Genomic DNA, 11,283 nt, shown 5'->3' with positions numbered 1-11,283 from the left:
GAGTAGCCAGGACCAGAGGGAGACAGTACCTAACTTGGGCTAGTTGGGTCACCTGTGCTAAGAGGTAAGTGGCCAGTGCCTGGGATAGTAGTTGGAGGCTCGTTGGGATGCAGAGGGACTGAGCCACCGTGGTGTCTTTTGTCAGAAGTGCTCCGAGTGGAAGCAATGTGAGATTTCACCATGCAGTCCTGCTGCTCCGCAGGTGGCCACAGGCTCTGGCTCCTCTTCCTCTAGCACCAGAGGCAGGCCTACAGAGCCTACGGGGCTGATGAGCCGAGTACAAGTCCTACCCAGGTGTCCTCGCTGCACTGATGTTCTTAGTTGCTCCAGGCTTTCAATGCTCCTTCATGCCATGGAGTTGCAGATAGCGGCTGGGAGGGTTCCATAAGCAAACATATCTGCTGGGCAGACAGCCTGCACAGCAAACCTTCTTGGAGGAGTGGCTGAGATTATTGGCCTTGGGTGGAGCCAAAGAAGCCCTGGAGAGGGGCAGTGCCAAGAATTCTGGCATCCTGCTTCCTAGGTGAGAAGACAAATTGGGCCAGCCCTGTGGTGCTACACGCCATAGATAGCATGGCTGGACTAGTGGCCTTGGCTTCTGACCCTTGTTGCTACATTGTCTCTATAGTGAGCAGTTCCCGAACATCATGGTACCCATCAGTCTGGGTGGGAGGGTCTTTGAGGCCACTGGCTGTCACGTACATCAGAACATAGAGTACAACATTCCCCAGGAGTTAAGAGACTCCCTTATATCCAGGTCTCTCGTGGATGGATTCATGGGATAACTACAGACAAGGTCACCTTTTAGTTTCAGCTCTCCCCTACCCCTGCATTTGCTGTGTGCCTTAGGCTAAATCCTGCTGCGATACCTAGACGCTCTGCTAACATGCTCCAGCAGACTGTGGCTTAGGGGCACTGAGTCACTTGTGTGAGGCATGTAACCGCCCTGTGCAACTGGACTGTGTGCTGAGGCTCTGCCTTCATGTCAGCAGGTGGAAGGGCAGAGAGCTTGACACACAGACAGCACCGGACAAATATTTGTTGACCGTTTTCTACAGGGCCTCAGGCTGGAGTGTGGGAGAGAGGTCTGTCTGGGGATAGAAGAGGCCAGGAGAGGTGAACTGGAGGTAGGGGCAGGACTCCATCAAGAACTGTCAGAGCCAGGCAGACCCTGGGAGGCAAAGGCATTTCCCAGGCAGAGCGTACACCGAAGGCTAAGGCAGAAGGATTATTATGAGTTTGAATAAGTGAGTTCCAGGCCACCAGCCTGGGCTCTGTGGCAACAGCCTGTCTCTAAAACAAAACTAAAACCAAACAAGAGTAATTGTGAAAAGTTTTTCTCCAGGAGACATACAAGGACAGTGAGAGCTGGCAGGGTAAGGGAGCAATGGTCTCGTGAGGGCTGGAGCTAAGCTAGAGAGACAGCAAGTGACTCTGGAAGTCATCCATGGGGAAAAGTGAGGCAAGGAAGGCGGATTCCAGATACTCGGGGTATGTGTGTTGAGCTGTGTGGTTTGTGTCCATGCACACATGTCCTGATTTAGTGACCTTTGTCATCCATGGCCACCAAGCTCCTTGTTTCCCAGCCTAGAAAAGGCAATATCTTACCTTGGAACTCAGGTCTAGATGGAACGGACGGTATTTAGCTCTGTTCTTGCCATCATACTTCATACCACAGCCATGAGCAAAGTCTCAAAAGAAATCCCACACTGACACTCTTCAGTACCTCGTTACCGGCTTGCCTGGACGGATGCGGTACTCTGCAAACTCTAACAGGAGCCAGAGTGACCTTTGCACTCATGGTCCAGATCAAACCACGTCTCTCCATGCTCCAGACAGACTGTAGCTTCCCTGTCAGGTCCCCTCTGATCTCAGCTTGGGCCCCCTCCCCTCATCCTTGCAACTCCAGATTCGCCATCTTCTTACGGTTCCCTCTTCCGAGTTTGCTAGCGTCTTGTGGTCTTTGTATTTGCTTTCCATGTCTGGAATGGTCTTCCCCAAGATATATATGTGTGTATGTGATTTGCACTCGTTAATTCACTTTCATTGTTTTATTTAGAGATAGGGATCTCATGTAGCCCAAGCTGGTCTTGAGCTCACTGTATAATCAAGTCTGGCCTTGAATTCCTGACCCTTCTGTCTCCACCTCCTAAATGCTGGGATTACAGCTGTGCACTATCATGGCTACAGATGTGCATCAGCATGGTTAAATGCTACCTCCTCAGAGAAGCCTTCCTTGGCCAGCCACTCTAAGGAGACTTCCTAGTGTTTCTGTCCCCTTATCAAGCCTTTAAAAATTTATCTCATGGGCAGTGGTGGCACATGCTTTGAATCCAAACACTTGAGAGGCAGAGGCAGGTGGGTCTCTGTGAGTTCCGAGGCCAGCCTGGTCTACAGAGAGAGTTCCAAGTCATAACTACACAGGGAAACTGTTGCAAAAAAACCAAAAACCAAACAAACAAACCAAAACCAAAACCAAAAACGACAACAACAACAAAAAAAAAACAAACAAAAATAAAACTCACTTATTACCAGTTGTAATTATAGTATTTAGCTTTTTATATTATGGACAATTTCAAACATGTACAAAAATAGAGAAACTTGGCTAGCAGGTTCTGTGAGTCCATCCCTCAGCTTCATAATGATCAACAGCAGGCCAGTCTGTCTTACTTTCCCTATACCCTTTGCTTTCCAGCAAACTCCAGATATTTTATAATCTTGTCCGCAAACACGTCTATGCAAAGGTTTATATTTATGGCTTATCTTCATTTACTTTTAAAATTTTTTCCAACATATTATTTTTATTATTTGGGAATTTCACATAATGCACCCCATCACACTCACTTCCCAGCTCTGCCCTCCCCACCCTTGTGACCTTCCCCCCCCAACCTCCCCCCCCTACCCTTGTGACCTTCCCCCTCCCCCAAGAAAAAGAAAAAAAAAAGTCCACTTTGTGCAGTCCACATACTCACTGGAGCATGATCAAGCTCCCAGTGGCCAGCCCCTTAAAGAAACTGAGTCCTAAGCCGGGCGGTGGTGGCGCACGCCTTTAATCCCAGCACTCGGGAGGCAGAGCCAGGCGGATCTCTGTGAGTTCGAGGCCAGCCTGGGCTACCAAGTGAGTCCCAGGAAAGGCGCAAAGCTACACAGAGAAACCCTGTCTCGAAAAACCAAAAAAAAAAAAGAAAAAGAAAAGAAACTGAGTCCTTCCCCACCCCGCCCCAGAAGCCAAAAACTGTGGAGAGCTACCCTATCACAATTTTTTTTTTTTTTTTGGTTTTTTGAGACAGGGTTTCTCTGTGTAGCTTTGCGCCTTTCCTGGAACTCACTCTGTAGTCCAGGCTGGCCTCGAACTCGCAGAGATCTTCCTGCCTCTGCCTCCTGGGTGCTGGGATTAAAGGCGTGTGCCACCACCGCCCAGCCCTATCACAATTTTTAAGAGTTCTCTTTGGTGGTTTTCTGCCTAGGCTGGGGGGTAGGGTGGGGTAAGGGTTGTCACGGAGGCCTTCAATGTCCCTCTTTCTCAACTGTGAGTCTGCAGTCATAGATTCCACTGCGAAAGTACCTTCCTTGCTCTCTACAGTCAGCAGGAGCCTGGATGATGGACTTCCACGTGGTTCCTGGTGACCACGGACGTCCACATGGTCTCTGGTTGTCAGCATGTGCCACGGACCTCAGCATGGTCTCTGGTGTCAGTAAAGATTATGGACAGCTACACAGCCCTCTGCTTCAGCACAGGCCAAGGACATCAACATGGGCCATGGACACCTATATGGTCTCTAGCAGTCACCCGGCCATGGATATCAACATGGCCTTAGGCAGTGGCACAGACCATGGCCACACAGGCCTTCAGTGACAACACAACCCACAGACATCAATTCATTTATTTATTTTCCCTTTTTCTTTTTCTTTACTTCCTTCCTTCTTTCCTTTTTTTTTTTTTTTTTTCTTTTTTTTTTCTTTTGATACAGGGTCTCTCAATGTAGCCTGGGCTGACCTGGAACTGGCTATGGCTATGTCGACCAGGCTGGGCTTGAACTCAGAGATCTGCCTGCCTCTGCCTCCTGAGTGCTGGGATTAAGGACGTGAGCCATGACACCAGGCTTTAATTTTATTTTTTTTGAATCAAGGTCTCTCTCTGCAGCCCAAACTGGTCTGGAATTCACTATGTAGCCCAGGCTGGTCTCAAACTCATGATAATCCTGCTTCAGTCTCCCAAGTGCTATTTACAGACTAGAACCACCATACCCAACTTTGTTGTGTTAAATGTTATTTTTTTGACCAGAAATGGAAGACTAGGTATATATTGACACACTGTAAGAGGGCAGCCAGTTGGAAAGTAACTACAGTATAACCTGTGGCTATGTTTGTGTCGCACAGGCTGGCTTTGGGCTCCTATTTCCTTTGCTTCAGCTTTCTAAATATGGTGGCATAAAGGTATGAATCACAAGGCCCAACTTGTAAGGGGTTATTTTCTCTACTTATCTTTATTTTATTTTATTGATACAAGGTCACATATAGCCCAGGCAAGCCTCACACTAACTATGCAGCCAAGGATGGCTTTAAATTCTTTGCCTCTACCTCCCAAAGTGCTAGGATTACTGGTGAAAAGCTGTTTGCCCAGGTACGAAGTGGGCATGCGTGGCAACTGGGTTTGTCTAGCTTATTCACTGCTGTAGCTTGTATTTAACACTGCACCTTGCTCAGAACAAATGACCCTGGACATCTGCAGGGATGTCATCTGTTCTCCAGACAGTGCATGTGTAGGCTGTGGTTTTCATGTCTCCTGCAGTACCGGTGAGACGCTGCACATGCATGTGCACTGAAGCATGTGGCAGTCCTGTGAGGATGCGTGCATGCATGGGCTCGTGTGTGCTGCCATCATTGCAGCTGGCGGCTGAAAACATGCCTCCTTCCTGACATCATCTCCCACACCTCCAAGCCCCAGTGACTCACACGGGTGGATTTCCCTCTTTCTTAGTCAAGCATGAGGAGGGAGGGAGGTGTGCCCTGGTTTTTCCCAGCCCACTGGAGGCCCAGGGAGCTCCTTCCTGTCCTGTTCTATCATCCTTTAGTTATCAGCTAACCCCACCCTGCAGAACTCTAGCTTCCTTTGCTCTAGCCTTGAAGCCCAGCCTAGCTGGGTCAGCATCGGCCGAGTGGGATTCAGGGACTATTTGTAGGAAGGATGGCCATGTCCCATCCTGCTGGCTGCTGGATAGCTGAGCAACAGCATTGAAGGAGGAGCAACTGAGAGCAGAGACCTGCCCTGGGGACTCAGCCGCACCCCAACCACACCAGTCTGCGTTTTTTTTCTTTCCAGGACAGGGTTTTTCTGGGTAGCCCTGGTTGTTTTGGAACTGACTCTGTAGACCAGGCTGGCCTCAAACTCAGAGATCCGCCTGCCTCTGCCTCCTGAGTGCTGGGATTAAAGGTGTGTGCCACCATGCCCAGCCTCAGTTCTACATCTTAAAGTTTTTTTGTTTTTTGTTTGTTTGTTTTCCTGAGAGTTTGGCAACAGCCAAGACCCAGTCCATCAGAGATGTCTTCCAGGGTCTACACCCTGTCAGACCAGGAACTACTCACAGATTTTCAGTTTGGTCTCCAAAGTTCCTATTAAGACTCCTCAGCCTTAGGTCCAGAGAAGAGGAGGAGGACTCACCTAGAGTCACACAGCAACTCGTTGACCGAGCTGGGCAGAGCCTAAATGCTTGAAACCTTTCCAGCTGCCAAGGATATGCCTCTCAGCGTGGGCCTCTCAGTGTGGGCTTCCCAGCACATGGAGAAGCAGCAGCATGATGCAATGGGCCCGAGGTGTCTGACATGTGGCTCAGGGCACATACCTGGGAGATCCAGGATAACTCAGGAGGTGGTGGGACCTGGTGGGAGCCCTTTGTCATGGATACTGGTAGCGACAGGAAACTGGCCTGAAGTGAAAACATGTGTTGACTCTAGGCAGAAAGCTGGCACTGAGTTCCCCTAGACCTAGCTCCATATTCTCTGGGCCCAGTTAGCGCATCCTGAGTTAGAATAGGCGAGTGGGCTTGTACAAGTTCTTCAGGTAGAAGCCATTGTCTACGCCCTTCCTCTTTCTGTTTATGAATTCAGTCCCCTGACACTGAGGTAATCTTTGGAAAAAATACTATGACTTTTATTCATGCGTGTGAGGTCAGAGGACAACTTGCAGGAGTCAGTTCTCTCCTTCCACTATGTGGGTCCCAGGGATGAAACTGAGGGGGTGTTGGTGTGTGTGAGTGTGTGTGTGTGTGTGTGTGTGTGTGTGTGTGTGTGTGAGAGAGAGAGAGAGAGAGAGAGAGAGAGAGAGAGAGAGAGAGAGAGAGAGAGAGAACCTCAGGTTTTCTGGCTTGGTAGCAACCATCTTTACCAGTGGAGCCATCTTGCTCTCTGGCCAGTCTTGAACAGAAAGTAGAAGCCCTGTGAGGGTGTGGGAACCTCTCGGGGGTGTCTAGGCCTTGCCGTGCATGCCCACAGGCAGAGTCAAGAGCAGTCCTTCCAGCCTGTGTCTTGCCTTCTGAGAGCGCCCCACTTTCTCTGACAGACATCAGAAGGGTTGGGGTTCTTCTACTGTACTTGGGATTTTGAAGGTATCTGTCTGGTGCATCCCTTGTCTGTCAGAGATTTGCCCAGATGCCTCTCCACCAGGAAGTCAACTGCTAAGAAATGTGATCCTGGCAGTGTTTATAGACTCGAAGAGGCCCAGCTCTGCCAGTGAGTCACTGTGTGGGTATATAGGCAAGACACTCTTCTCTGGGCAGAAGGGTGAATACAAGGCCCTCTGGGTAGGAGAAGTAAGGGCCCCTTGCATCCACTCTTCACCCAAGGTTGCCTTCAGTGAGTCCTTCAGAATGGTCAGCCTTGCTGGAACAGAGGCTCATGGAACCTTGAGGCCCTGCAGGAGTACTGTCCGAGTAGGGGAGGACTGTGAGGGGGTCCTGGCTTGCTTTCGCTGCCTGCATCTCTTTATGGCCTTTGTCACATATGGTGAGCTCCCAGGAAAGATTTGTAAACATGTTTTGCCCATAGAGTTCAGAGAAGACAGACAGTGGGTAGGAGGGATCCACTGTAAGTACGGGAGTGGGGATGAGACGCAAACTCTGAAGAGAAGTGCAGACTGTGGTGTTCTTCCTGCCTGGGTGCTGGCAGAGCTCAGGTAGCAGAGTAGCAGCTGGAGCCCTGTGGGAGAATTCCCGCTAGGCTGCACCTGCCCTGGCTGCATAGGGCTAGCTAGCACCTAGCCTTAATCCATCTTTTGTTTAGCAGACACCTTTTGTTTCTCTTGTCACCCTCTGTGAATCTTGTTTGAGAGTCTCACAAGGACACAAGCCTATGCAAAACCTAGTTCAGGAAACCGGGAAAACTGTGGTACCTGATGAATCGAGGAATTTGCACTTGGCATTGTATTTTTGGGAGCTTCATTCAGGTTGTTTTGAACATATGGAAATCAACTGGCTAAACTGTAAATACAGAGAAAAATAAAAATGCCCCGAGAGAAGGGAAAGCCTTTCAGTCCTGAAAAGCTAGATCCCCCTGCAGCCACGAAAGACTAGATCCACTCTTAAGGTGCCTCAGATTTTTCATTCATGTTCCGAATGAACCCACACACCCGCGCTGCGACAGAGCCCAGTCAATACCCCTGTGGGTGGGGGAGTCAGAGGAACCAAAGTTGCTCCCAAAGTGGGAGCTTGGGGCATCTTGGAGCCAAAGGCCTCTTGGCTTGAGGTTATCTCTGTGGAAAGGCAAGTGTTATAATCCAGCAATAGCTGTTTACCGCAAACCACCATGTACCTAGAACTGGGCATACCAGTCACCGGGGCAGGCTGACTCTACCTTGACGGGATGGACAGAATTAAACAATGTTTACCACAAGGTTAGAAGGGTTAGGCCTCTGCCCAGGCCAGTCACTCAGCAATCCGGAGGAGAGCAGAAAGGCGAGGGTCAAGTCTCCTGTACCAGGGTGTACTCCCATCCAGATGGCACACAGGATGGGAGTCACATAGCCTGGTTTCCCTCTCAGGGCAGAGAGGACAGTGAAACAGCCTCAGTTCCACTGTCTGGTTTTTGTTGTTTATTTTTGAGATGGTATCTCACTGGGCAGCCCAGGCTGGCCTGGAACTTGAGGTCCTCCTTCCTTCCTCTAAGTGCTGGGGTTGCAGCATGTGCCATTATGCTTGGCTACCCACTGTGTGTGGATGGAGAACTCTAGGTGGCCCATCCCCTCCTTCCTGACAAGTTTTATCCTCCACCTCGGCTGGCAACTGCTGTTCTTCCTGAAAGAGGCCTTTCCAGGTGAGCCCAGACTGGTGACTTTGGCCAGACCTCTCTATCCTTTCCTTGACAGGCAGGAGTAACCTGGCTGTAGAAGGCAGTGTGTTCGGGGCTGCTGCAGGAATCAGGGACTGGCCTCTGGGAGACGAGGGTGGGACTGAACTGTTTCCTGAAGGCCCTCCACCAGAGCAGACCTGGTTACCAGCCAGCAATCTCTGCTCAGCTTCCTTCTCTTGACCTTGGTGGAGTGCCCTGTAGTTAGCACACATTTCTGAACCCTGTCATAAGGTAGGGCGTGTAAGGCAATCTATAAGTGTGCAGGAAGGATAGATGGCAACATGAAGTGAAAGTCAAAATCTTTCGGACAGGTTTGGATGGTATGACTCTTTCCAGCCCAGCTGCTGCTAACTGTGTGACTGTGACCTGCCCTGTTCCTGTCCCTCAGTATAATGAGTTAGCTCCAGGTTGAGAATAGGTCTTCAGTGCACCATAAACTTAACTATGCTGTGTGAATCCCAATCTCCTGTAGCCTTGTTACAATAGAATCTCACTCAGCCATCTGGGGAAAGGCCTGGGAATCTTTGTTTCCTTTTTTGCAGCGTTAGGGATTGGACCTAGAGCTTTATACACCTGCTTAGGTGAGTGCTCTTTCACAGAGCGGCAGCCCAACCTGGTTCTTCATTTCCTTTATTTTTTGAGATAGGGCCTCATATAGCCCTGGCTGGCCTCAGACGGGAACTTGGTGTGTAGCAGAGGCTGGCCTTGATCTTCTGATCCTCCTGTCTCTACCTTCCAAATGCTGAGATGACAGGCATGTGGCCATCATGCCTGGCTTACCTCTCCTTTATTTCTCACAAGTGAACAAGCGATGCTGCTAGCCCACCGAGCATGTGGAGCAGCAAAGAAGACAACCCACTTCATCTGAGCCATAGGACCCAGAGTCCGGCTCACATGAGCCCTCTGCAAACCACCCCTGACAGAGCATCAGAAAGTTATCTTGGGATTAGCTTCAGTCTCTGGCTGACAGTGCTGAGGTTTGGGGACGAGAGAACTCCAGCCCCAGCCACACTTCTGTTTATGTAGAAAAGTCCTTCCTTGATTACTGCTCGATTTAGCCAAGGGTTGCCTCACATCTGAAGTGGAAAGGAACACGGTTCAACCCACTCATTATCTTGGTGGCCACAGGAGGCCCTCTGAGGTGGTGACGCCCTTTATGGGGACAGCAGCCATCAGTTAGAGACTATGATTCATTACACTGAGGATGGAAACATGCTCAGTTCCTGTGGCTGCGTGCTGTTTCTTCGATGGAAATGCCCAGAAGTCTGTCAGGAGAGAAGGGAGCAGACAGAACCAGCTAGCCCTCCTATTCTGGACTTCTAACTGGCCAGCTCCACTGGCTTGAGGCACACATCCATCATGGTTAGTTACTTATTGGAATGTCTGGGGCTCTTCAGGAAGGGCTAAGTGGATTCCTATTTACATCTGCCACAGCAATTTTAGCTCGTTGTGTCAAGACTTGAGTAGTCTTCGGGTAACTGCAAAGAGCATAGGATAGAGACAGCACTTACCCTGAGGGGACCCAGGAAAAGATGGACATCAGGCCAGTCTTGCCTATTTGCCAGGATTCCTGCTATGTGGTGGACAGGAAAGGACCCAACCAGAGAATCTGGAGGTCTGCTCTGGGACCATCACTCCTCTAAGATCTGTAAATTCGGGGAAGTGTGGAAGATGCCGGCCGCTCTAGCAGTTGCGATTGGTCAGAGGTTAGGTGGGAGGTAGAGGAAGCACTCTGTGGCTTCTTACTGGAAGATGAGTGTTCCAGCTCAGTGAGCGGCACAACTGCATAGCAACCTCGCTAAAAGGGCCAGCTTTTAGAGGGCCTCCTTCTTCACACTCTAAGAGGCTATAAGGCAACAGGCAGCTTTTCCAAGTTGGGGACCTAGAGATCTGGGCCACTGTGGCAAACCCTCCCTACATCCATGGGTTCCCTTTTCAATGATATTGGCATAGGTCCTTTAATGGGCAAGATGTCTTGACCCCCTTAGCTCCCAGGCATTTGAGAGGGCCACAGGAAAAGGGTACATGCTTCCAAAGCTTGTATGCATCCTTCATGGATTGTATATTATGTAGACAGGTACTGATCTCCGTGTTGTGTGTCCAAATGTTATGAGAAAACCCATGTTCAAATATATAAACATGTTGTTTGTGTACAAAACAGAGGATTAAGTTTTCAACATCTTTTTATTTTTTTTTTATTTATTTTTTTTTTTTCGAGACAGGGTTTCTCTGTGTAGCTTTGCGCCTTTCCTGGAACTCACTTGGTAGTCCAGGCTGGCCTCGAACTCACAGAGATCCGCCTGGCTCTGCCTCCCGAGTGCTGGGATTAAAGGCGTGCGCCACCACCGCCCGGCTAAGTTTTCAACATCTTAAACATGGTGCACAGGTTAGTTCCTATCTATCTCCACAGCTTAGGAAGAACAAACTCCTTAAGGACAGGAAAGGACAGTGTAGTTTTTTTTTTTTTCTTTTTCCTCCTTCTCCCTTAGTTTTCCTAAAGATTGGACTTGGGGCCTTATGCTAGGCATGAATTTGGGGTTTTGCTGTTGTTAAGATTTAATTTTTTTTAAGTGTATGGGTGTTTTGCCTGCACGTATGTTTGTGTGCCACGTGTGTGCCTGGTGCCCAAAGAAGCCAAAAAGAGGGTGGTGGATCCCCCAGAATTGTGAGTTAGTTGTGAGCGACCATGTGAGTGCTGGAAATCAAAACCTGGCCCCTTAGAAGAGCGTTCAGTGCTCTTAACCACTGAGACATCTCTCCAGCCTTGCATTCTTCCACTGAGCAGCACCCCAGCCTTGCTGAGTTATTTAGCTGAGTGGATGGAACCCCCACCCTTAGGTTTTAGGAGTATATTCGGAAAGGGTCAGACACTTTCCCACCCCCAGCTGTGTTAGGTTCTCAGCTCAGCTGTGTAGTGAAAGAATCTCTCAGGTCCTAGCA

Source organism: Peromyscus eremicus, chromosome 7, assembly GCF_949786415.1.
Source record: "Peromyscus eremicus chromosome 7, PerEre_H2_v1, whole genome shotgun sequence".
Taxonomy (NCBI): Eukaryota; Metazoa; Chordata; class Mammalia; order Rodentia; family Cricetidae; genus Peromyscus; species Peromyscus eremicus.
This window is presented reverse-complemented; position numbering follows the sequence as displayed.